This window comes from Coregonus lavaretus (assembly GCF_964263955.1).
Source record: "Coregonus lavaretus genome assembly, contig: HAP1_SCAFFOLD_385, whole genome shotgun sequence".
Classification (NCBI taxonomy): Eukaryota; Metazoa; Chordata; class Actinopteri; order Salmoniformes; family Salmonidae; genus Coregonus; species Coregonus lavaretus.
Genome location: NW_028156351.1, coordinates 361,296 through 385,572, shown reverse-complemented (window position 1 = coordinate 385,572; position 24,277 = coordinate 361,296). Strand labels below are relative to the sequence as shown.

Genomic DNA, 24,277 nt, shown 5'->3' with positions numbered 1-24,277 from the left:
GACATCAACCCTAACACAGAGGCAGATCCTGCTTCTTCCCACCTGGAGTTTGTGGACATCACCCCTAACACAGATGCAGACCCGGCTTCTTACCACCTAGAGGTTGTGGACATCACCCCAAACACAGAGGCAGATCCTGCTTCTTCCCACCTGGAGCTTGTGGACCTCACCCCTAACACAGATGCATACCCTGCTTCTTCACTCTTGGAGGTTGTGGACGTCACACCTGAAGAAAAGCCTCTCATGGTGGCCGTCTACGCCACTCTGCCATCTGACATCCAAGCAGGTGAGTAAGACTTATAGAAAGCACTCTGACAGGTGCCGTTCATCATGATAACATGTAAAGTGTTGGTCCCATGTTTCATGAGCTGAAATAAAAGATCCCATTCAACTGGCCAGTGTTTAGAACCTACGGTTTGCATTTATTTACATTCTGTCCCGCTTTTGTCCCTTTCCAGAGGATGATGCTGTGGTCACCCTGGACGTCACCCCACACGTCACCAAGGACGTGACCCTGGATGTTCCATCCAGGGCGAGGAAAGGGGCAGTCCAGCGTTTTTTTTGCAGGCTTTGGAGGGCAGTGTGCTGCTGCGCTTGCCACAAGGAAGAGGAGGAACAATATTAACTATTCATTAGACCAGAAACAGGATTGAACCATATACCATTAAATTCTTTGCATTATAGTTGCCTTCAATTCTGATTTTCTTCTGTTTAATTCTTAATTAATTTCAGAACATTTCTCTAAACTTTGTGGAGTAGGTTGTATAAATAGGTGGGAAACATCCCAATCCCAATTTTAATGCTTTTAATAATTAACTTATTACATTTTTTTTAGATGTATTATTTGACAAAAAAGTGGAGGGCGCGACAAAAAAACTTTAATCATCATAGAAAACTCTTGCTCACTATTAAAAATGCATTGTTTTATTTAAGCAAGGTTAAAAGATTAACGTTTCGGCCTAGTCTATGACAATATGCAAGTTGTGTTTGCCCAGTTAAAGGGGGACCCAGACTCACCCTGGTTCTTGAGGGTTGCAGACACTGAATAATTATCATTTGAAATAAATGGCACTTTTCAAGTCTTGACTAAAAATCTTTAATGAATATGAATTTAAATACAATTGACTTGAGGATCAGAGCAGGCAGGCTGACTGGCTTGCCCTGAAGGCCCTCTGCCTCTACCTCTGTGTGGTTAATCTCAGCCAAGAGGTTGTATGGGTTGTCTGTCTCTCTCTGGGTGTGAATCACTATCACTATGACCTCTCGCTCCGCCTGCCCGTTGGCCTGATTAGAAGGCTTCCCCTCTCATTCCTTGTTCACAGGAGCAGGGGTGATGGCATCCGGGGTAACCTCCTCCTCTCCTGTATCTCACCCATCTTTCTGGCTGTGAGTTCGACTGAGGTCACTCGTTCTCTCTCCCAGGGTGTTGGATAGTTTCTCCTCCTCTGTGTCTTGTGTATTTTCTACATTGTAGAATAATAGTGAAGACATCAAAACTATTAAATAACACATATGGCATCATGTAGTAACCCAAAATGTGTTACACATATCAAAATATATTTCAGATTTGAGATTCTTCAAAGTAGCCACCCTTTGCCTTGATCACAGCTTTGTACATACAGAATAATACGAAATGTTCTGAGACCAGGTTGCGCTTTCACCTCCCCCGGTAAGAGGGGAATAAGGCAACCTCAGAGTTACATTCAAGGATACTTTATTGACACACACGGATGAAATGGACATGGAAAGGTAGTGGAATGATAGTGGTCCTGTAATGGACAGATAACAGGGGTAATGAATATGCACAATATCTGATAGCACAAGTAGAGCAACAACGCTATTAACAAAGGAAGGGCTGTATTAATGGCATAATGCTACCTGCGGAGTATTACACAACACAGTAAAACACAGAGAGGCAACTTACAATAGGCAATGGTAGTAAATATAAAGAACAACAAGTAAGAATGATATACATGTTACAAACTCACTTTGTGCACGTACACTATCCCACGGTATATCTGTGCATTCAAATTGTCATCGATAAATGCAATTGTGTTCATTGTCTGTAGCTTATGCCTGCCCATACCATAACCCCACTGCCACCATGGAGCATTCACAACGTTGACATCAGCCAACAGCTCGCCCATTCGCTGCTTTACAAGTGGTCTGAAGTCGTGAGGCCAGTTAGAAGTACTGCCAAATTCTCTAAAGCCGCCTTGGCTTATGGTTGAGAAATTAACATAAACATATCTGTTAACAGCTCTGGTGGACATTCCTGCAGTCCGTAAGCCAATTCCACGCTGCCTCAAAACTTGAAACATCTGTGCATTGTGTTGTGTGACAAAACTGCACATTTTAGAGTGGCATTTTATTATCCTCAGCACAAGGTGCACCTGTGTAATTATCATGCTGTTTAATCAGCTTCCTGATATGCCATATTTGTCAGGTGGATGGATTATCTTGGCAAAGGAGAAATGCTCGCTTACAGGGATGAAAACAAATTTGTGCACACAATTTGAGAAAAATAAGCTTTTTGTGCGAACAAAATATTTCACGCTTTTATTTCAGCTCATGAAACATGGGACCAACACTTTACATATTGCGTTAATATTTTTGTTCAGTGTAGTTATTAGGTTGGGAGAATGGGATCCTATCTGGGCTAGCTAAAGCCAACTTCATGGTTAGTAGTATGACAGAGAAAAAATAACAAGACAAATTTAAACATCACAAATCTGAGGGGGCAGGTGACCCTGTGCCCCCTTTGGGCATGACGTCTCTGCTATCAACCACATCATTCTGTCTCCGTGAATATTCAAAACAGACACATTCATTCAGGTCTGGTACAGTTCCTACCATATAGATCAGGGATGGACAATTCCTGTCCTTGGGGGCCGGAGTGGTGTCACACTTTTTCCGCACACTCTAGGAGCTCAGATGCAATAATTTAATAACCTAATAACCAAAGTTTCGACAGACAAGCTGTCTTCATCAGGGTATCCTGACGTTGGTTATTAAGTTATTAAATTATTGCATCTGAGCTCCTAGAGTGTGCGGCTCTCCTTTTCTTTTTCAAGTGTTCTACTCCGATAGCCAGCATCTCGCCTAAATAGGTGTGCGTTTCTTTCGCCTCCATATTAATCTGGTACTGGTCCTACCATATAGATCAGGCATGGACAATTCCAGTCCTTGGGGGTCGGAGTGGTGTCACACTTTTTCCCCATCCCTAGCAAACACAGCTGATTAAACTTATTGCATTCTAAACTGAAGCCCATGAGTAATTGATTATTAGAGTCAAATGTGTTAGCTGGGGCTGGGGAACAAGTGTAACACCAATCAGGTCCCGAGGACTGGAGTTGCCCATCCCTGATATAGATGCTCTGTTTGCACACATCGAGGGATGTGGTGACAGTGGAGACAAGGGAACACACATAAACAGCTTTGTCCTTTTAGAAGGTCGTCATAATCCTTACATAAATATGATGTGTATGCAAGAAATGCAGAGCCACTTCCAAAAACATATTGACAGAGTCTAGTATCTAGTAATCTAATCAATTAGTTTTCAACCCCTTTGTTATGGCAAGCCTAAATAATCTCAGGAGTAAAAATGTGCTTAACAAGTCACATAATCAGTTAGATGGACTCACTATGTGTGCAATAATAGTGATTTTCAAATGACTACATAATCTCTGTACCCCACACATACAATTATCTATAAGGTCCCTCAGTCCAGCAGTGAATTTGAAACATAGATTCAACCACAAAGACCAGGGAGGTTTTCCAATGCCTCGCAAAGTAGGGCACCTTTTGGTAGATGGGTACAATTAAAGCAGACATTGAATATTCCTTTGAGCATGGTGAAGGTATTAATTACGCTTTGGATGGTGTATTAATACACCCAGTCACTACAAAAATACAGGCGTCCTTCCTAACTCAGCTGCAGGAGAGGAAGGAAAACTATCAGGGATTTCACCATGAGGCCAATGGTGGCTTTAAAACAGTTAGAAAGTTTAATGGCTTTGATAGGAGAAAACTGAGGATGAATCATCAACATTGTAGTTACTCCACAATACTAACCTAATTGACAGAGTATGCACTCACTAACTGTAAGTCGCTCTGGATAAGAGCGTCTGCTAAATGACTAAAATGTAAATGTAAAAGAAGGAAACCTTACATGCATTGTGTTTGCAATAAGGCACTAAAGTAAAACTGCAAATAATGTGGCAAAGAAATTAACTTTATGTCCTGAATACAAAGTGTAATGTTTGGGGCAAATCCAACACAACACATCACTGAGTACCACTCTTCATATTTCCAAGCATGGTGGTGGCTGCATCATGTTATGGGTATGCATGTCATTGGCAAGGACTAGAGACTTTTTTAGGATAAAAAGAAACAGAATAGAGCTAAGTACAGTCAGAATCCTAGAGGAAAACCTGGTTCAGTCTGCTTTCCAACAGACACTGGGAGACAAATTCCCTCTTCAGCAGGACAATAACCTAAAACACAAGGCCAAATATTCACTGGAGTTGCTTACCAAGATGACATTGAATGTTCCTGAGTGGCTTAGTTACAGTTTTGACTTAATTTGGCTTGAAAACTTATGGCAAAAAAAATAAATGGCTGTCTATATAATGTATATTGCATATATTTTACAATCCAGTTGTGCAAAGCTCTTGGAGACTTACCCAGAAAGACACAGCTTTAATCGACTCAGGGGTGTGAATACTTATATAAATGAGATATTTCTGTATTTCATTTCCAATACATTTGCAAAAATTTCAAAAACGTGTTTTCACTTTGTCATTATGGGGTATTGTATGTAGCTGCGTGAGAGAAAATATTATAATGGGGCGGCAGGTAGCCTAGTGGTTAAGAGCGTTGTGCCAGTAACCGAAAGGTCGCTGGTTCTAATCCCCGAGCCGACTAGGTGAAAAATCTGTCGATGTGCCCTTGAGCAAGGCACTTAACCCTAATTGCTCCTGTAAGTCGCTCTGGATAAGAGCGTCTGCTAAATGACCAATTATTTTTATTTTATTATTATAATTGAATCCATTTTGAATTCAGGCTGTAAGAAAACAACATGTGGAATAAGTTAAGGGGTATGAATACTTTCTGAATGTACTGTATATCTGCAAGAAAATGATAAATATGTGAATGTTTGAAAGGGGGTCATATAAACATTGCCTTATTTATATTTTTACAGACAATATTAAGTGAATTCTGTCTGAAATAGTCATGCTATAATGGGCATAGTTTCTCAGACCAAATTTCCATTCTGGCTGAAACAAAGCAATCTGATCATGCTCCAGTCAAATATAGCTATAGGGAATGCCTATACATTGTCCAATCTCCTTCCACACATTGATTTCATTCTTCGCATCTTTATTCAGAAACAAACAAACTTGAAATTAAGTGCTGTTTCAGTGTCTTGTTGCAGGTTGTGCAATGTTCAAAAGTGTGTGTGATATTAGCATTAACTTGTGTGTGTGGTATCAAGTGTGGATGGTCCTATGTATGCAAATAGCCGAGATTGGATATTTCAGCACCATGGACAGCAGCGACATTGGGATAGCGAGATCTGTAATTCAGCAACACATGACACTGGATAGCGGCTGTCTCAGGTGAACTTGGCATTGGGAAAATCCCATCTAATAGGAAACGAGGCATAGGAGGCAAAAAGACTGAAGGAGAAGACTCCCACAGGAACTCTATGCTTAACTGTTCTGCCACATTCATTTCAAATGTTACATTTTTCGATTTGTAAATAAAAGGGAACACATCTGCAAATAATGTAAATTGACTTTTCTAACTACACTGTACAGCTTTAGTGTGTCTGTGTGTCATAGGTACAACTGCAAGCAATTCGCTTCTCAAATCCTTCTCAAATGTCTGTTTAATGTGAGAAACTAAATTAAAAACAACCGTTAGACTAATACAATGCGTACTGTCACAAATTATTACTATTCCCAACAAGACAACGAAGTGATGGTCTTTACCCACCATGGAGACTTATAAAGTCTACTTCCCCCCCACCAAAAGTTCCCACGCAGAGCGATGTTGTTTACTACATCATTATGCATATGCAGCGTGGTTCGTTCTGCGTTGTGTACTTTTAATTAGGACACTGCCACAACTGGAATTCTGATGGTTGGATAATTTTTATTCGACCTGCACACGAAGAGACAAAAAAATGATGTTAGCCCTTGGTGCAGCCACAGCTCTCGGGCACCTTGCTAGTTGAAGGTCAGGCAAAAGAGAACAGGTGCTGCATAAACACATTCAGTGCCTAACAACACACTATACAATACAAGTAAAATGATATTCAACATAATTCTGACAAAATAAATGACATACCTGTACACGAAGAGACAACACACAATAGGTTAGCCCTTGGTGCAGCCACAGCTCTCGGGCACCTGCGTGAGCACATAGAAACTCACTCAAACACTGACCCAAATACTCCCGAGTTACAATAGGTACCCAAATTAGCGAGCTTGGTGAAAGTTGTTAACATAAATCTTTATATTGTCCACATTGTAACAAAACCTATAGTTGCGTAACAGCACTTTGTGTAACTTTACCACAGTTTTATATTGACAAATTACGGCGCCAAGGACAACATACCTTGCTAGTTGAAGGACAGGCAAAAGAGAACAATAAGAGGGTACATAAATACAGATAACCCGCGATGGACCAAACCAAAATATACACAACTTTTACAATTAGGTGTATTTACAATATAGATATATAAAAATGTTTGTACACCAAAAAATTACATTAGCTATGCAGCTGTAATTAAATAAAAACCACATTGAATTAATATTATTATTATTATTATTATTAACTTATTAACATCCCCTCTTGACCTGGCCTAGTTGAACTGTCCTTGTGTGCAATTTGGTGCATAATCTAGGGGAACAACATCACACTACTACATTCACCCCTACTGTTTTACACTATATTATAAACACAAAACAAAACACATAACCTCGAAGGTAACAAAGCAAAGAAAGAAAAAAAACATTCCACACCCACAGGGCGACAGAGTAACCCAGTGTAGTCCCTTAATTCTAGACCCACAAATGGTCGATCAGCTGGAAAGCTATCCCGTGAAGGATTAGGAAAAATAAGAGGTAGCTAATCCCTTATTCAACCCTATACAAAAAATGCCAAATACATTTTATGCTGATGAACTACACACAAAGTTACATGAATTGTCAAAAATATTAGACAAACCCACAAATCACTCTAAGACCCACTTAGATTACCACATACACACAACAAAGAAAAGGTAGGCAATATCCTACCGTCACTGAGAAACCAAGAATTGTTTCATTTCCTGTGTAGACATAGTTTGGATTAGCCTATTCACTGGATTAATAAATCTACCTAGTCTAGTCCGAACACCCTCACCCAAAAACCTAGCAGGAATGTCACGGACAGCACCAACCGTGCTCAAAGGTCTAACCTCAGGTTGGGGAGTACTACAGATCAGCATATCCGGAGCCAGCACACTTTCAATTTCCGACTCAACACTAGTAGTGTCAGACGACTGATCAGAATCCTGGTAGATTGTCACAGACCAGACTGACAAAGCATCTTCAACCAAGTTAACAACATCAGGCACAGCACCATCCCAGCTGAGTGGAGTTTCACTATCAGAATTCTTGTAGGCTTTGGGGATCTCAGCCCCGAAACCTGAAGGATCTGGAGAAGGTCTGTATGGAGGAGTGGGCCAAAATCCCTGCTGCAGTGTGTGCAAACCTGGTCAAGACCTACAGGAAACGTATGATCTCTGTAATTGCAAACAAAGGTTTCTGTACCAAATAATAAGTTCTGCTTTTCTGATGTATCAAATACTTATGTCATGCAATAAAATGCAAATTAATTACTTAAAAATCATACAATGTGATTTTCTGGATTTTTGTTTTACATTCCGTCTCTCACAGTTGAAGTGTATGTATGATAAAAATTACAGACCTCTACATGCTTTGTAAGTAGGAAAACCTGCAAAATCGGCAGTGTATCAAATACTTGTTCTCCCCACTGTATGTACTGGATATCATTTTTATTTTACATTTTTAGTCATTTAGCAGACGCTCTTATCCAGAGCGACTTACAGTTAGTGAGTGCATACATCATTTTTATTTTTCATACTGGCCCCCCGTGGGAATCGAACCCACAACCCTGGCGTTGCAAACGCCATGCTCTACCAACTGAGCAACATCCCTGCCGGCCATTCCCTCCCCTACCCTGGACAACGCTGGGCCAATTGTGCGGCGCCCCATGGGTCTCCCGGTCGCAGCCGGCTACGACAGAGCCTGGATTCGAACCAGAATCTCTAGTGGCACAGCTAGCACTGCGATGCAGTGCCTTAGACCACTGCGCCACTCAAAGGGTGCCAGCTTTGCAACCCATCTCTGCTCGCATGCATCGTCTCGGCTTTGTAAGAATATATTTGAGTGGATCGTTGTCGGTCCACACAGTAAACTTATGCCCTCGCAGCCAATGGCTGAATTTATCATGAATGGCCCATTTCATGGCTAGAAATTCCAGCCGGTGAGCAGGATACTTGGATTGTGCATGATTAAGAGATTTACTAGCAAAAGCTATCGGCCTGGCTATGTCCTTCCCATCTTGCACTTGTGATAGTACAGCTCCCAAAACACTAGTAGATGCATCCACGGAAAGTAGAAATGGCTGAGAAAAATCTGGATGAACCAGCAGTGCCTGGTCAACTAGTGCTGATTTCAAAGCTTCAAAAGCGAGTCGACATTCGGCAGTCCAGTCTGCAGCAGTGAGCCTGCGAGGGGGACCAGGCCTCTTCCTACCCTTGCCTCTCCTAGGCTTCTTCTGACCTGTAGTTAGCTGAAACAATGGCCTAGCAACCATGGAAAAATTCTCAATGTAGTGCTAATAGTATACTACCATACCAAGGAAAGAACCTATTTTGATAGGAGACGGTGTGACACCATCACTTTCACTCTCAGCTTCACTCTCAGTCACATTCAAAATGGTTTGAACTTTAGCAGGGTCAGTGGCTACACCCTCCTGAGAAATGATGTGGCCCAAAAACTTTACAGACCTCCTCAGAAACTTGCACTTAGACGGAGACAGTTTAAGGTTGTGCGCCTGCAACCGCTGAAAAACCATCTCAAGTCTCTGCAGACTCTCTTCCTCCGTCTTAGCAAAAACCATCAGATCATCCAAGTAACAAAGGAGACTTAGAACGTTTTGGTCACCAAAGATGGTCAGCATCATTCTCATAAAAGTAGCCGGGCTGTTGCAGAGGCCCTGAGGTAACCGATTGTACTCGTGCAGACCTAAAGGGGAGGAAAAGGCAGTGTATTTCTTGTCCTCTTCATGCAGTGGCACGTTGTAATACCCTGACGTCAAATCCATTGTGCTGAAGAAGGCATTACCTCCCAGCGCGGCCAGTACATCAGCCTGATGAGGCAGGGGATGAGCATCCTTTACTGTGCGGGCATTTAACCACCTGAAGTCAGTACATAGGCGCAAGTCCCCATTCTTTTTCCATACCAGCACCAATGGTGAGGCATACTCGCTGCTGGATTTTCTGACGATTTCCTTTTCCTCCATATCATCCAGTGTTTCCCTGAGTTTTTGGTAATGAGCTGGAGACAGCCTACGATAAGGTCATCGAAATGGGCGGTCATCAGTCAGCCGTATGCGAAGGCAGAACTCCTTTGCCTCGCCACAATCTAGGCTATGTCTAGAGAACACTGTGTCATACTTCCCAATTAAGTTGACAAGTTTATCTTTCCAGAACTGTGAAACTGGACACTCCTCAACAGACAGGCCTTGAAGTCCAAGATTCCTCAGTGTACTGTTGCCATTATCTACACTGCCACCAACTGAACACTTAGCTGTCAGACTGCTATGTGATCTGTCACATTGAGCCTTTGCCACATTCTGATGAGCTGCTTGCTGCTTGACATCATTAAAATACTCCAATGCAATGCAAGGGTACACATCCGCCACTTTAGCATTTCGTCTCAGGGTAACTGCCGATGTTGTTGGATTCACAATCTTCACAGGGAGCCATCCATCCCCCCACAGAGGCGTAACTACTCTCCCCACTAGTATGTGTCGATTCACACAACGAGACGTGCTGGGCTCGACAACAACAGTACTGCCCACAGAGAGTTTTGTCTTTGGCGGTAGGCGGCCCCACACCAGATGCTCACTCATGGGTTGGAGCGTTACTGCTATCTTCAACTTAATGGTGCCCACTTTATCTGGGATGGAGTCTCCTCTCCATCTCTCCAGATTTGACATCACACTGGCTAGAGGAACCTGGTGTACCCGCCACCCGCCAGTAGCTGTCATTTGATTTGAACTGTCTAATCAGAGACTTCAACACATTAGTTCCCACAATGAGTTCATCAACCTGCCCATCAACAATAAGCACTGGGACTACATAACAGAAGCCATAAAGTTGAATTTTTAAGTCACACATGCCCACTGGGCTAGTTTGTTCCCACCACAACCCACCAGGATGATGTCTGAAGGAGCTAGAAAGTTCCCCTCTACCACTCCTGCCTCCCTCAACCGAGGTACAATATCTGCGCGCAGAGTAGTAGCCATGGACCCACTATCTAACATCCCCTTCAGCTCAACTTTATCCTGTACTAGCACAGTGGTGTAAAACAAACTGTCATTCTGATTGTGTTCTGAAAAATGACTGTGTTGTTCTTGGGTACTGACTCACAAAAGTAAGAATAAACAGATTGGATATCATCATCAGTGGAGGAAAAATAAGAATGCCCCACATTGCCCTCATTTAGCAGACGCTCTTATCCAGAGCGACTTACAGTTAGTGCATACGTTATTAAATTTTTTCATACCCCCCGTGGGAATCAAACCCACAACCCTGGCGTTGCAAACACCATGCTCTACGAACTGAGCCGGCCATTCCCTCCACGACGCTGGTCCAATTGTGCGCCGCCCCATGGGTCTCCCGGTCGCGGCCGGCTACGACAGAGCCTGGATTCGAACCAGGATCTCTAGTGGCACAGCTAGCACTGCGATGTAGTGCCTTAGACCACTGCGCCACTCACAGACTGAGTATTGCTGACCAGAGCCTTCTCTAACAAAGTCAAAACTTTCTTTAATGTCCCACCCTCAGATACAGATGGTGCCAGGTCTGGTTCACGGCCACATTGAGAAAAAGATGACACATTAGGTATTTTCACAGGACCCACTCCCTCCTGAGGGCAGTCAAAAACAGCAGCAACCTGCTGTGAAAGTTGTGTTCTACATGCTTTACGTTCCCTTAACAGTTCATCCAACCGATCCTGTACCTCACTGGCTGTCCAGTCACGAATGGGTTTGCTCTTGAACACTTGGGCCAACTCTTTATCAGGACAGTTGCGTACAAACATGACTGCCAACTCTGAGCACTGATTGGGTAAGGTCCTGCCCTCACTCACAAGGTACTGTTCGGCTGCCTCTGCAGCTTTGTTAAGCCTAATCCAGAAATCTATTGGACCCTCATTAGCTTATGGTTTGATTGAATAGAAATCAGCTAATGGCATACCTGAGCAGACAGTATCCCCAAAGTGTTGCTTGAAAACACTGAACACCGCCTTAACATCTGTGACAACAAGGTTGTTACGCTTCCAGACTTTGGTCACATCCCGTGCCCTCCCCATGAGCCTAGACATCACCTCCCCAACATTCCCAGACCCAGTGTAACCCCTCTTCTCTAGGTAGACTTCCATTAACTCCTCCCACTCCAGGACAGAGTACTTATCTGAGCCATCACCCCTAAAAAGAGGTGGAGCACTAACATCTGACTTCACAACCAGATTCAGCTTGGACGCATCAATAAAGGTTGACCCACACTGCTCAGGCAGGGGAAACTGCTGGGGTTGGTGAGGGGGACGGGCAGGAGAAAGACTTGAAACCCCAGGCTGCAGTAAACTCGCTCTGATAGATTCTCCTATCTCTGAACCAATCTGCTTAATAAGGTCACTAAGCTGACTCGGAGGCATCCCATTATCACCGAGTACTGTGGATGATGGTACTTCAAAAGACAGAGGTGGGATACCCTGGTCAGGTGGAACAAACAGCCTACCCCTCCCAGTGCTTGCAAACTCAGGACTAGCAAACGCTCTACTCCCAGGAGCTGACTGTACAATTGGTGTAAATGGAAGGACACCCCTCCCTCTACCCACACTAAAATCCCCAGCATAACACGTCTTATGGATTTGAGAATCTTCCATGGCTCAACAGAGCACTAAAATACAATGTAATTTAGTGCATTTAAATACCCCAAAAAATTAATGCAATAAACAAATTCATCCAAAACATACAAATAAGCACGAATACCTGTATCTAATGAATATGCTACATTCACTTTCACTGTTTACAGTATATATTCACTTTCAGTAAGCCATCAACAAATTCACATGCGCAGGTCGTGCACCTCATCCACATGCACAGCTCCGGCGGTCGGCTTGAGCTGACCAGTCGGCAGGTCACGTAATTAGGACACTGCCACAACTGGAATTCTGATGGTTGGATAATTTTTATTCGACCTGCACACGAAGAGACAACACACAATATGTTAGCTCTTGGTGCAGCCACAGCTCTCGGGCACCTTGCTAGTTGAAGGTCAGGCAAAAGAGAACAGGTGCTGCATGCACACATTCCGTGCCTAACAACACACTATACAATACAAGTAAAATGATATACAACATAATTCTGACAAAATAAATGACATACCTGTACACGAAGAGACAACACACAATAGCTTAGCCCTTGGTGCAGCCACAGCTCTCGGGCACCTGCGTGAGCATATAGAAACTCACTGTCTAATCAGAGACTTCAACACATTAGTTCCCACAATGAGTTCATCAACCTGCCCATCAACAATAAGCACTGGGACTACATAACAGAAGCCATAAAGTTGCATTTTTAAGTCACACATGCCCACTGGGCTAGTTTGTTCCCACCACAATCCACCAGGATAATGTCTGAAGGAGCTAGAAAGTTCCCCTCTACCACTCCTGCCTCCCTCAACCGAGGTACAGTATCTGCGCGCAGAGTAGTAGCCATGGACCCACTATCTAACATCCCCTTCAGCTCAACTTTATCCTGTACTAGCACAGTGGTGTAAAACAAACTGTCTTTCTGATTAATTCTCATTGTGTTCTGAAAAATGACTGTGTTGTTCTTGGGTACTGACTCACAAAAGTAAGAATAAACAGATTGGATATCATCATCAGTGGAGGAAAAATAAGAATGCCCCACATTGCCCTCCTCAGAACGGAGGCTTTCTAGTTTTCCTGAGACCTGCCAGTCTGTCCACATCCAGGGTTCTGTCGCTGCCCAGCCTCACTACAGTCAAAGCTCATGTGGCCCGGAGAAAAGCACTTGACGCACAGCTGGTGCATCTGACAGTGAGCTTTGGTCCAGTGATTAGTGCTTCCACAGTCAGCGCACTCATGCTGACGTTTGTGGAACTGTTTACGGGGCCCTCTACATTTAACATGTTTAAGTCATTTAGCAGACGCTCTTATCCAGAGCGACTTACAGTTAGTGCATACGTAACTTTTTTTTTCATACCCCCCGTGGGAATCGAACCCACAACCCTGGCGTTGCAAACACCATGCTCTACGAACTGAGCCGGCCATTCCCTCCACTACCCTAGGCGACGCTGGTCCAATTGTGCGCCGCCCCATGGGTCTCCCGGTCGCGGCCGGCTACGACAGAGCCTGGATTCAAACCAGGATCTCCAGTCCCCCAGGACTGTGTTGTGTTACCTGCTTGACAATAGTATTGATGTCCCCCAGGAGAGCAGCAGCAGGTTGCACGTTGTTCCCCATCTCCTCAGCACACAGATCAACCTTGACATTGACCTTGACATAAATAACGTATGTGGAACGTTACTACAACATACCAGCAACGACACGACAGGAAGAGCGCCGTGCGTGACACATGTAACAGCAGCTGGAGGAGTGGCCAAACCTCAAGCTAAACACAACAGAAATAACCAGGCACCACCACATAATGCTAAGGCTGACACACACACGTTCCCTTTTATAAACCGGGTGACTCGAGCCCTGAATGCTGATTGGCTGAAAGCTGTGGTATATCTGACCGTATAACATGGGTCACGTTGAGGGAGGAGGTCAGAGACCTGGCCGTGTTGTGCCAGGATAACAACCTCTCCCTCAACGTGACCAAGACAAAGGAGATGATTGTGGACTACAGGAAAAAAAAGAGGACTGAGCACGCCCCCATTCTCATCGACGGGGCTGTAGTGGAACAGGTTGAGAGCTTCAAGTTCCTTGGTGTCCACATCACCAACGAACTATCATGGTCCAAACACACCAAGACAGTCGTGAAGAGGGCACGACAAAGCCTATTCCCCCTCAGGAGATTGAAAAGATTTGGCATGGGTCCTCAGATCCTCAAAAAATTATACAGCTGCACCATCGAGAGCATCCTGACTGGTTGCATCACCGCCTGGTATGGCAACTGCTTGGCCTCCGACCGCAAGGCACTACAGAGGGTAGTGTGTACGGCCCAGTACATCACTGGGGCCAAGTTTCCTGCCATCCAGGACCTCTATACCAGGCGGTGTCAGAGGAAGGCCCTCAAAATTGTCAAAGACTCCAGCCACCCTAGTCATAGACTGTTCTCTCTGCTACCGCACGGCAAGCGGTACCGGAGTGCCAAGTCTAGGTCCAAAAGACTTCTCAACAGCTTCTACCCCCAAGCCTTAAGACTCCTGAACAGCTAATCATGGCTACCCGGACTATTTGCACTGCCCCCCCACCCCATCCTTTTACGCTGCTGCTACTCTGTTAATTATTTATGCATAGTCACTTTAACTCTACCCACATGTACATATTACTTCAACTACCTCAACTAGCCGGTGCCCCCGCACATTGACTCTGCACCGGTACCCCCCTGTATATATAGCCTCCCTACTGTTATTTTATTTTACTTCTGCTCTTTTTTTCTCAACACTTTTTTTGTTGTTGTTTTATTTTTACTTTTTTGTTTAAAATAAATGCACTGTTGGTTAAGGGCTGTAAGTAAGCATTTCACTGTAATGTCTGCACCTGTTGTATTACGGCGCATGTGGCCAATAAAATTTGATTTGATTTGATTTGAAAGTTATTTTGACTGTTCGAATTACGTTGGTAACCAGTTTATAATAGCAATAAGGCACCTCTGGGGTTTGTGGTATAGGGCCAATATACCACGGCTAAGGGCTGTATCGTCGAGGCACTCTGCGTTGCATCGTGCTTAAGAACAGCCCCTAGACGTGGTATATTGGCCATATACCACACCCCCTCGGGCCTTATTGCTTAAATATAGATGTACTGTACAGCACTAAGACAGCCATGACATTATTTGGAGAGACCACAAAGACTTATAGAGAAGCTATATAATTGATAGACTAAATCCAATAGACTGAGTCAAATACCTTTATACCTGGTTACAATGAAATGTAGTTCACTATGAAATGACCTGTGACTAGGGTTGCAAAATTACAGTTACTTTCCCCAAATTCCCAGAAATCCCTGTTGGAAGATTCCAGAAATCAGAACGGAATAAGCAGAAAATCTGGAATCCGAAAAAAAGAAGGAAAAAAAAGAAACCCTACTGGTGACCTTTGACCTAGCTGGATGACCTTTACTTGGGTGTCAAACCTGGGGGGAAGGCCAAAGTGCAGGATCCAGTTGAGTCTGGCACCAAGTAGGACCACAACATCAGACTGGAGCAGAGCTCTGCAGTCCCCACCAAGACCATAGAACCAGGAGGATAGGAAGAGGAGGAGGAGGAGGAAGAGAGGAGGAGGAGGATAGGAAGAGAGGAGGAGGAGGATAGGAAGAGAGGAGGAGGAGAGCAGGGACAAAACAAAATGTAATGAAAAGAGGCTAGTTATAGGAGTAGTGTAGTTGTTTGATTGACACCAGTTTACATTGACATGACCTGGCCAGGAGAGACTAGTTATAGATAGGGATTTCAGGAGTTTCGTGGTCCGTTCAAATGGTCAGGGAAATTCTTGGTCCTACTTATACAGTCAATGGTCTGTACATGAATATGATGCCAGCTGAGAGAAGGAGAGGCTGACCTGGAGCGGGCAGCAGCAACACAGTTGGGGTGATCGTCAGGCAGCACCCCTTTACCCATGGGGGTGGGCAGGAAGGGCAGGTCACACCCCTCCACCAGCTCCTTCAGAGCCCCCTCTGCTCTTCAATGGGCTGCACCTGCAGAGGGACACAGACAGAGGGCACTGCCACACGGATTTCAACAGACTGGTCTTCACAACTGGGATGCATTCAGCTGAGCAAAACGTTGTGCAACGTTCAGATAGAAATATAGCATGTAGAACGAACGTGCCTCTCAGACAGGTAGAATGAGAAATCATGTCAACAACATTTGTCGACTGAACGTGGCCCAGTTTTCAACTGAACCGTGGTACAGTGCTATATGTGTTACAGTGCGTCTCAGCTGGCTATTGATCTCTCTTGGACAGACGCACGTAACATAACTGGAAGTAGCGTCTGTCAACAGAATGGGATGTGACAACTTTGTTCCGGTACGCTGATTTTTCACCACTAATCATTTGGACAAATCCCGATTTCGCAGGTGCTCGCATCTTTTCAATTTCAGAACGGGAGGGGACATTTGGCCCATAAACTTGCCGGAAACTTGCAGAGAGTTTCCGTTTAGGGGGGTGGAGAGTTCGCAAGTGGCGTTAGTATCTTTCTCTTAACATCTCCCCAGACCTTATCCAAGTATCTGACGCAATTATGCAAGATTTTAGTTCTGTTTCCCCCAGATTATCTGGCTATTAAAAAAGCAATGCCTACCTTTGCCAATGATGAGTAAAGTCCGTTTGGCTCCTTTCAGGACCGCCAGTGCTTCTGTGATCACCATATGGTCAGCCATACTCACAGGAGGAGGTGGACTACAGGGCACCTCTCTGACAAAGGAAATAATAAATAATAGGTCAAACATTAAACATGTTACCTAGCAACTTTATTGCATATGTAAATAAACCATGAAGGTCTATCGAGGCTTATTGCTATTCTCTGATGAGAATATTTTGATATAGTGCTATATTTTCTAAGTAATTTAATTTCTGGTTCACTTCAGACGTTAAAAGGTATAACAAGATAAAATAAAAATGACTACGGTGATGTGAATTCAGAGGTATACATATTCAACAGTAACACATTAGTATACATTTTAAATGGATGAAAGACAGTGATGGCCACTAACCTGGCTCTGCTCCTGTCCAATTTAGCATTGACCATGTCCCCAGATATGTCTACGTATACAGCACCTGGACGTCCATACATGCTAGTGCGTGCTGCCTTAGACATACCAAACACCCTTAAATTCAGATCAATTAAGGCTGTGCTGTGCTCTTATGAAGCAGTTAAGGTACCTTGCTAAGCTGGAAAATTAGAGGTCAGAAAAAAGACAATTGCAGGTGATACCAAATGATATGAAGAGGACTACACAGAGGGAGTCAGAGTAGACTGTATACCTTCTCTACCACTGAGGAGATCATATCCAGACTGCTAGACCTAGCAGAGAACTTACTGTACAATCTGCATGCCTCCACCTGACAGAGAAAGAGGACCACAAATAACAAATTATTTCCTCTTTCAGCAATTAAACTGCTAGGGCCAGTTTCCCAGACAGAGATTCTCTATTGAGTTTGCTTTTTAGGCCATGACTAGGCTTAATCTGTGTCCTGGGAAACAACCCCCTAATGTTCAAAAGTCATAAATATCATGGTTCAATCGGTACCTGTGGAAACTCTTGAAACGCCCCAGTGGTCTCTTGGTTTTGATCGGAGGAGCCTCCAATAACAATCACAGGCCTACAGAGAGAGAGGTATCACACAATGACATCAACTGACAATCTGAGATAGTTTGGAGTCCTCAGATCATTTTTTGCAGTGTGCGGATAGCATCCCTTCTTTTGAAAGGACCACTGAACATGAGTAGTAGGGTCTTCTGTTTGTGGAGTTCTAGCATACCAGCAGTTCATGTTAGCGTTGGCCATTCCACCAAGTGCATGGATGAGTCCCGGTCCAGACACAACCAGACACGCACCTGGACTGGAGAGGAACAGACAGACAGAGGGACAGACAGGAAGACAGGCAGACAGACACACAAAGGGTCAGACAGACAGGCAGACATAATTAGCAATGCAAAAAAGCTATGAAACTGACCCTCACACACTACACGCTCCTGTAGTCTATGTACGGGTAGTTAATATCACATGATTTGGGGAGAGCTGGTTTAGTAATAAAAAGGTGGCTTATGGCTTGTTCATTGCGCATTCCCACATACTTGATTCCTGAGGCTTGAGCTGCCTTAGCTACTTCAATGACTGGAACACCAACTATTCCAAACATATATTCTACATTCTGTAGAGAGTTACATGTAGATACAGTATATTTACCTTTTTTTTTTTTTAAATTGTCATTTAGCAGACGCTCTTATCCAGAGCGATTTACAGTTAGTGAGTGCATACATTTTCATACTGAATTGTATATGAATTGTTACAATGTAGTTTAGATTTTCTTTGCATTGACACACACATTGGCATGCATCAACAAGGGTGTTAACATATACTATTCCACATAAACATCTAAATGTTTTTCTACAACAATATTAATAGTTAGCTATACCAGTGCAATGACCTATGGCACACTTTCACAACTCATAGTGTTACATTCTCACTGCCAAGGACATGATCAGCGACTAATATATTATTAGCAACACGGTTACACAGTATAACACTGTTTTATATATATTGCACACACTTCACCTGAGCTTTTAGTGCCTCTGCAATGAGCTGAGCCCCAGTCACATCTTCCATTATTATTGTCGAGAAATCTGTTCAAAGTGCAAACGCGGTTAGCAATGATTTCTTGGACTTGTTGTTCAGTAGCTTATAAATCGTGTTTAGATCTCTTGCAAATCATTAGTTTTGTCTGCTTTCCAGCATGCATTACATGAGTAGCTTTTTCTTCTTCAGTGGGGTTTATAGGCAGTTGGCATCCAACGTTATGGTGCATTACTGCCCCCTATTGTACAGAAGTGTGGACATGAGCCGTGCAATAGCAGTCATGAATATTTAATAAACTAGTAGCATTTTTCTTTTTTTATTGCAAGAAATACATAATAAGCCCTCATTATGTGTTTATAACTGCACTTTACTTAACACTTAACTCAGTTAAGTCATTATGAGTGTATGACAGTATGAAAAAAAAAATGTATGCACTCACTAACTGTAAGTCGCTCTGGATAAGAGCTTCTGCTAAATGACTAAAATGTAAAATGTAAATGACTTGAGTGTATGCATTATAGATATAGGCTTCATAGAAAGTGTTACAAATGTTCTCCTGTCATCTTATAGGAGATCCATTCATGGATTTAGTTATGGCTTGAGAATGTGACTGGTCTACGGAGTTCTCCTTTATGTCTGTCTTTATATGTGACAACAACTTTTCTGTATTATGTGTATTTCCACAATCAATAATCATAAACGGTACTTCACTATGAATACTTTTGACTATGTGGTTTGAAGTACTTTACCGTTATCTTGCACATACATGAAGACTACTATAGACAGAAATCAATGCAGTAATGTTTTATTAAATAAAGGCTCTGATTAAAATATCATATTAATAAAATCAGGCATTTGGCTAATTCTTCTTCCCAGAAGCTCCTGTGAATGGTTTGGAGATGGCTCTGGAGAGAGCGTGTAACACCCTGACTATGAGTGGGCGTTTACGGGACTGGGACTCCTGGGGAGCAGGGGCCGGTGTGGTTGTCAGGTCCTCCTTGGGTGGGGAAGTGGATGGAACCTCTGGAACCTCACACTCAGCATCTGTCATGAGAACATTTCATAATCAGAAAATGAATGTGTGTGTTTGTGTCTGTCCGTCTGTCCGTCTGCCTGTCCGTCTGTCTGCCTGTCTGCATGTCTGTCCGTCTGCCTGTCTGTCCGTCTGTATGCCTGTCTGCCTGTCTGTCTGTCTGTCTGTCCGTCAGTCTGTCTGTCTGTCTGCCTGCCTGCCTGCCTGTCCGTCTGCCTGTCCGTCTGTCTGTCTGCCTGTTTGCCTGTCTTTTTGTCTGCCTGTATGTCTGTCTGCCCGTCCGTCTGCCTGTCAGTCTGCCTGTCTGTCTGCATGTCTGTCCGTCGGTCTGCCTGTATCTGTTGTCACTGTTTTAACAAGCTTGTCATAGGGTGATACATCAATATGACATTATCGATGCTTATCACTTACCCTGTGAAATATGAGTCTCTCTGAGATGTTTGGTAGGCAGCGCATCCTGTTCAGGGTGTCTCTTCGGTTCCCCTTTTGTCTTGAACAGCTGTTGACAAAACACATCAGGACAACTGAGCCTGTGTAAAATACAGAGTGTGCATCCTAAAAGGCACCCTATTCGCTACGTAAGGCACTACTTTTGACAAGGGCCCAGAGAGCTCTGGTAAAAAGTCGTGCACTATATAGGGAATAGGGTGCCATTTGGGACTCTCCCATGTGTATTAGGATTGCATTACAGCGTCCTCACTCAACCTCCTAAAGACAATGACAACAGTTTTGTTCTAATGCTGAGAGACAATAGGGGTGTAGTGAATCTGTAGGGTAAATTTCAGCCCTGCCTTACAGAGGTAATCTCAAAACACAGAGCACCCTACCTTAATCATGATCTTTGGAAACTTATGCATTTTCGGTAGGAAACGCCACTTCCTGTTCTTCTTAGTCTCTTCCCCTCTGGCAGAGGGAAGACGGGCCATGCCGTCAGCCTTTACATCAGCCGGGCTAAGGCTCCTGGCAGGGAATTCCTCAGTAGCATTAAGGTCAGCTACAACACCATGAGTGATGTCACTTGTGGCATTGCTGGTGTCTGAGTGAGAAGAGCACGCTAGTGTGACCGACCTGTGTACAATAACTGGGAGAAGAGGACGCAGCCATTGAAGTCAGTCACTGCATCCCAAATGGCATTCTCTTCACTTTATAGTGCACTACTTTTGACCAGGGCCCATAGGGTCTGGTCAAAAGTAGTGCACTAAATATGGAAGAAGGTGCCATTTTGGACACAACCAGTGAATTTCACATCATAAAACGCAATGTATTGAGCATCATGTTACAATTAAGTCCTATGCAGATGAAAATAGGTACTTTCACTTACCATCCTCCATTGTAGACTTGGACACATAAGTCAGGCTGTCCATCACCACGTCTGTCATCAACTTGATGACCTGATCCAAAACCATTTCAGCCGATGGTGGCATAGGCCTTCCCATACACTGCCCCAGGAGTCTCCTAACAGAAGTCTGGGCAAAGTTGTAAATGAGCTCTGAGGCATCGTCCTTTGACAGCTTCCTCAGGGCTGGTTTAGGCAGCGCTGGTTGAGAGAGGCTTCTGTGGCCAACCATGGATTGAAGCTGGCGGTTTATGGTTATCTCCTGAATGAGACCATGGACCTTTGCGATCAGGTTGCCAGATGCACCTTGAAGGGCTTCAACTGACAGGAGCCTATCCAGATGTTCTTCTGCTGAAGTCATCTCTGGGTCGTCCGTCTTCAATGTGTCCATTATAGTTTTCACTATGATATTGGTGTCAGATATGTTTATTTCTTGTTGGCTCACAAGCGTTGACCGTGAACCTGTCTCGTCCATTGCGATAGAGGTATGGGATTCTGTCCTTGTGATTTCATCGGCAGCGCTCATGTCAGGCAACTGGTCAAGGCTCTCCAGTACAGAGTCTAACATGTTAGTGGCTATCAGACACTCCTCACTTGCAATCTGCCCAACAGATGAACTCTCAGAGTTGGCCACTCTACACTTGATCACATTTAGGATCAAGCTGAGCGTCTTCTTTGCAGTTTTGCTAAAGCCTTCTTGGCTGACTGCCACTGTTACGTCTTTTAGAGCCACAAGAGGTTTGCAACTTTCACTCAATCCACTGCCGTGGAGAGGAGAGGCTCTCTTCAAACTGTTGTTGCTCACAACTGACATACTCCTGGTGGGCAGAGTGACATCCTCACTGCATGTGTCAATTATATGGTGGTCTGTTGAAGAGCCACTCGAAGACACAAGGGCTTTAGACCTTTTAGCCAAACAGACTTTTGACAAAGGCTTCTCACTTCTCACAGACGGAGGGCGGCTCCTGTCCTCAACAAGAGCAGTGTCAGCGGACTTAGAATGTCTGAGTGTCTCCACAGGGGCGGAGTCCAGCACATATTTGGCTGTGGTGACTGACACTGGTGGAAAAGAGAAAAAGATGTTCAGTCTATCCTTTACTCTGTGGTACATGGTTTGAGCAGCATCCAATAAGTTGTCAAAGACAACTCTGGGTTTGAGCTGGAACTCCAGCTTTTTCTCTCCTAGTGGGAAGGAGTCTGCGTCGTCCACAGTGTACTGGGATACACTTTCAAGGTCTTGCATGATAATATTTACTATATCTTCGGCTGTAGAAACCGCATGGTGTGAGAAGGTGGTGCTAGGCATGCTCTGTAGCAAAGAATGGCTGGCTTTGCTAGCAGCTCTGAGAATGGTCTCACTCACAATGTGTTTGGCCTTAGCTCGGAACTCAGCACTGTGAAAGCTCTGGATGGAAATGTTAGAGGTTCTGCTGGCTGCACTAAGAGATCGCGTGAGTGTGGCAATCTCGGCTGATGTCACATCACTCGAAATGGTGAGGTCCTCCAATTTCGAAATTATCGAGTCCAACTTCTGGTTGAAGTCGAAGGATGAATTTGACGTGCTCTCCCCAACGGAAGCGGAGCAGTCTTCCTTTGAAGTGTCCACCCTCAGCACCGAGATCACCTGTTTGATTACCCCTTTAGTGCAGGTGTCGAGGGTGAGCTGGTAGGCTGAGGCTGGGGACTTAGAAGGGTCTTACTGTCTGTCTTCTGTACAGGAGACACTGCCAAAGTGGCCTCAGTTACAGGAGATTCCTGCACAGTGGCCTCAGTTACAAGTAGTCCAGTTGCAGAAAGCTCGATTTGCACAGGAGTATTTTTTCCCTCAGTGAGATGGTGGGAGGTGAACAGCTTCCTTAGTTTGTCCAGGGTTTTGGTATAAATCTTCTGGGAACCTGAACTCACTTCCACCCAGAACATTTTGCGACCTGATTTCGTACGCATGGAGGCCTTATTGACCTCAGATACCTCATGCAGGTCGGAAATAATTCCACCAAAGAGATCAGAGGATGCCTCCTCAATATTCTCTGAGGAAACATGGACAGATAGGATTTCCGACAGTTTCCCACAAGTGTCGGTTTTATCCAGCGCAGCAGTATATGTCACAGCTGCATCCTGAATGACCTGAGTGATGCATTGCTCAGCTTTGACAATATACTCCTCCACTGGTTGACCATGGAGGATGTCAACTTTATCAGCAGGGAGCTCCTTCTGAATACTCACATTCTCCTCTGATGGGCATGGGTTGTTGAAGATAATGCTCTCAGTGACCATCTTAGAGGAGGCGAGAGATGAGTCGAGAAGCAGAGATCTGTATATTGTCGAGGTGGACATCTCTGGGTGCTTTATCACAGCAGCCTCCTCCAAAATGGCCGACGGGCCCTGGAGGATGTCAGAGATATCCATGTCCTCAATGGTCTCTACCAGAGACGATAGTAGGTCTCTGGCTGCCAGGTTGGTAGGTCTCTGGTTCTCAAGCTCTGTTTTGATTGCTTGACAGGCAGTTGCCAGAGCAACAACAGAGCGAGAACACAACTGCTTCAAGGTGGAGTCAGAAAAAGATGATGACAGATCTGTCATGGACATGGTGGAGAGTTGACTCTCAGAGACAAATGGGCTGAGTTTGACAGACACCTGTCTGACCAAGTCCCCAGCAAGAGCTCTCATATCTATTGCTCCACTAGCTGAGTTGTGGGAGCAGGCACTCTGTGGCCTTGACGGGTTCCTGTTATCCAAAAATCCTGTTATCCAAAAAACCTCAAGTACAAGATCCACAACATCGGATGACACTTCTGTCACTCTGTTGTCGGACAGAAATGTACTTGGATGAATGGTGCCTGCATTCACAGTCCAGTCGCAAATGGAGTTGTTGGACTGACTCTGGACTAGTGGAACTAGACAGGTTTCACTTGGACCTTGGCCAAAGAGCTCTGCCATTTTGAGCAGAACTGATCTTAAGACCTTTGACTTGGAAATGTTCAGCAGTGGGTCGTTGTTGGACAGTCTGGTGGATGGTCTGCTAGCCGATCTGTGAACCACTAGGCTTTGTA

The 24,277-nt window shown here is 44.2% G+C and overlaps 1 pseudogene across 1 annotated transcript in view; it reads right to left on the bottom strand.

Moving 5' to 3' along the window:
• The window catches only part of LOC311126438 (2-hydroxyacyl-CoA lyase 1-like), an 87,829-nt pseudogene that overhangs the window by 55,516 nt on the left and 8,036 nt on the right, over positions 1–24,277 (bottom strand). Inside the window, exons 2-9 of the transcript in view lie at positions 18,041–18,116; positions 17,809–17,881; positions 17,543–17,620; positions 17,272–17,366; positions 16,860–16,972; positions 16,118–16,253; positions 15,665–15,770; positions 13,791–13,874 (exon numbers count right to left, since the gene is read on the bottom strand). The product of the transcript in view is annotated as a 2-hydroxyacyl-CoA lyase 1-like (transcript). The remainder of the gene's footprint in view (positions 1–13,790; positions 13,875–15,664; positions 15,771–16,117; positions 16,254–16,859; positions 16,973–17,271; positions 17,367–17,542; positions 17,621–17,808; positions 17,882–18,040; positions 18,117–24,277) is intronic.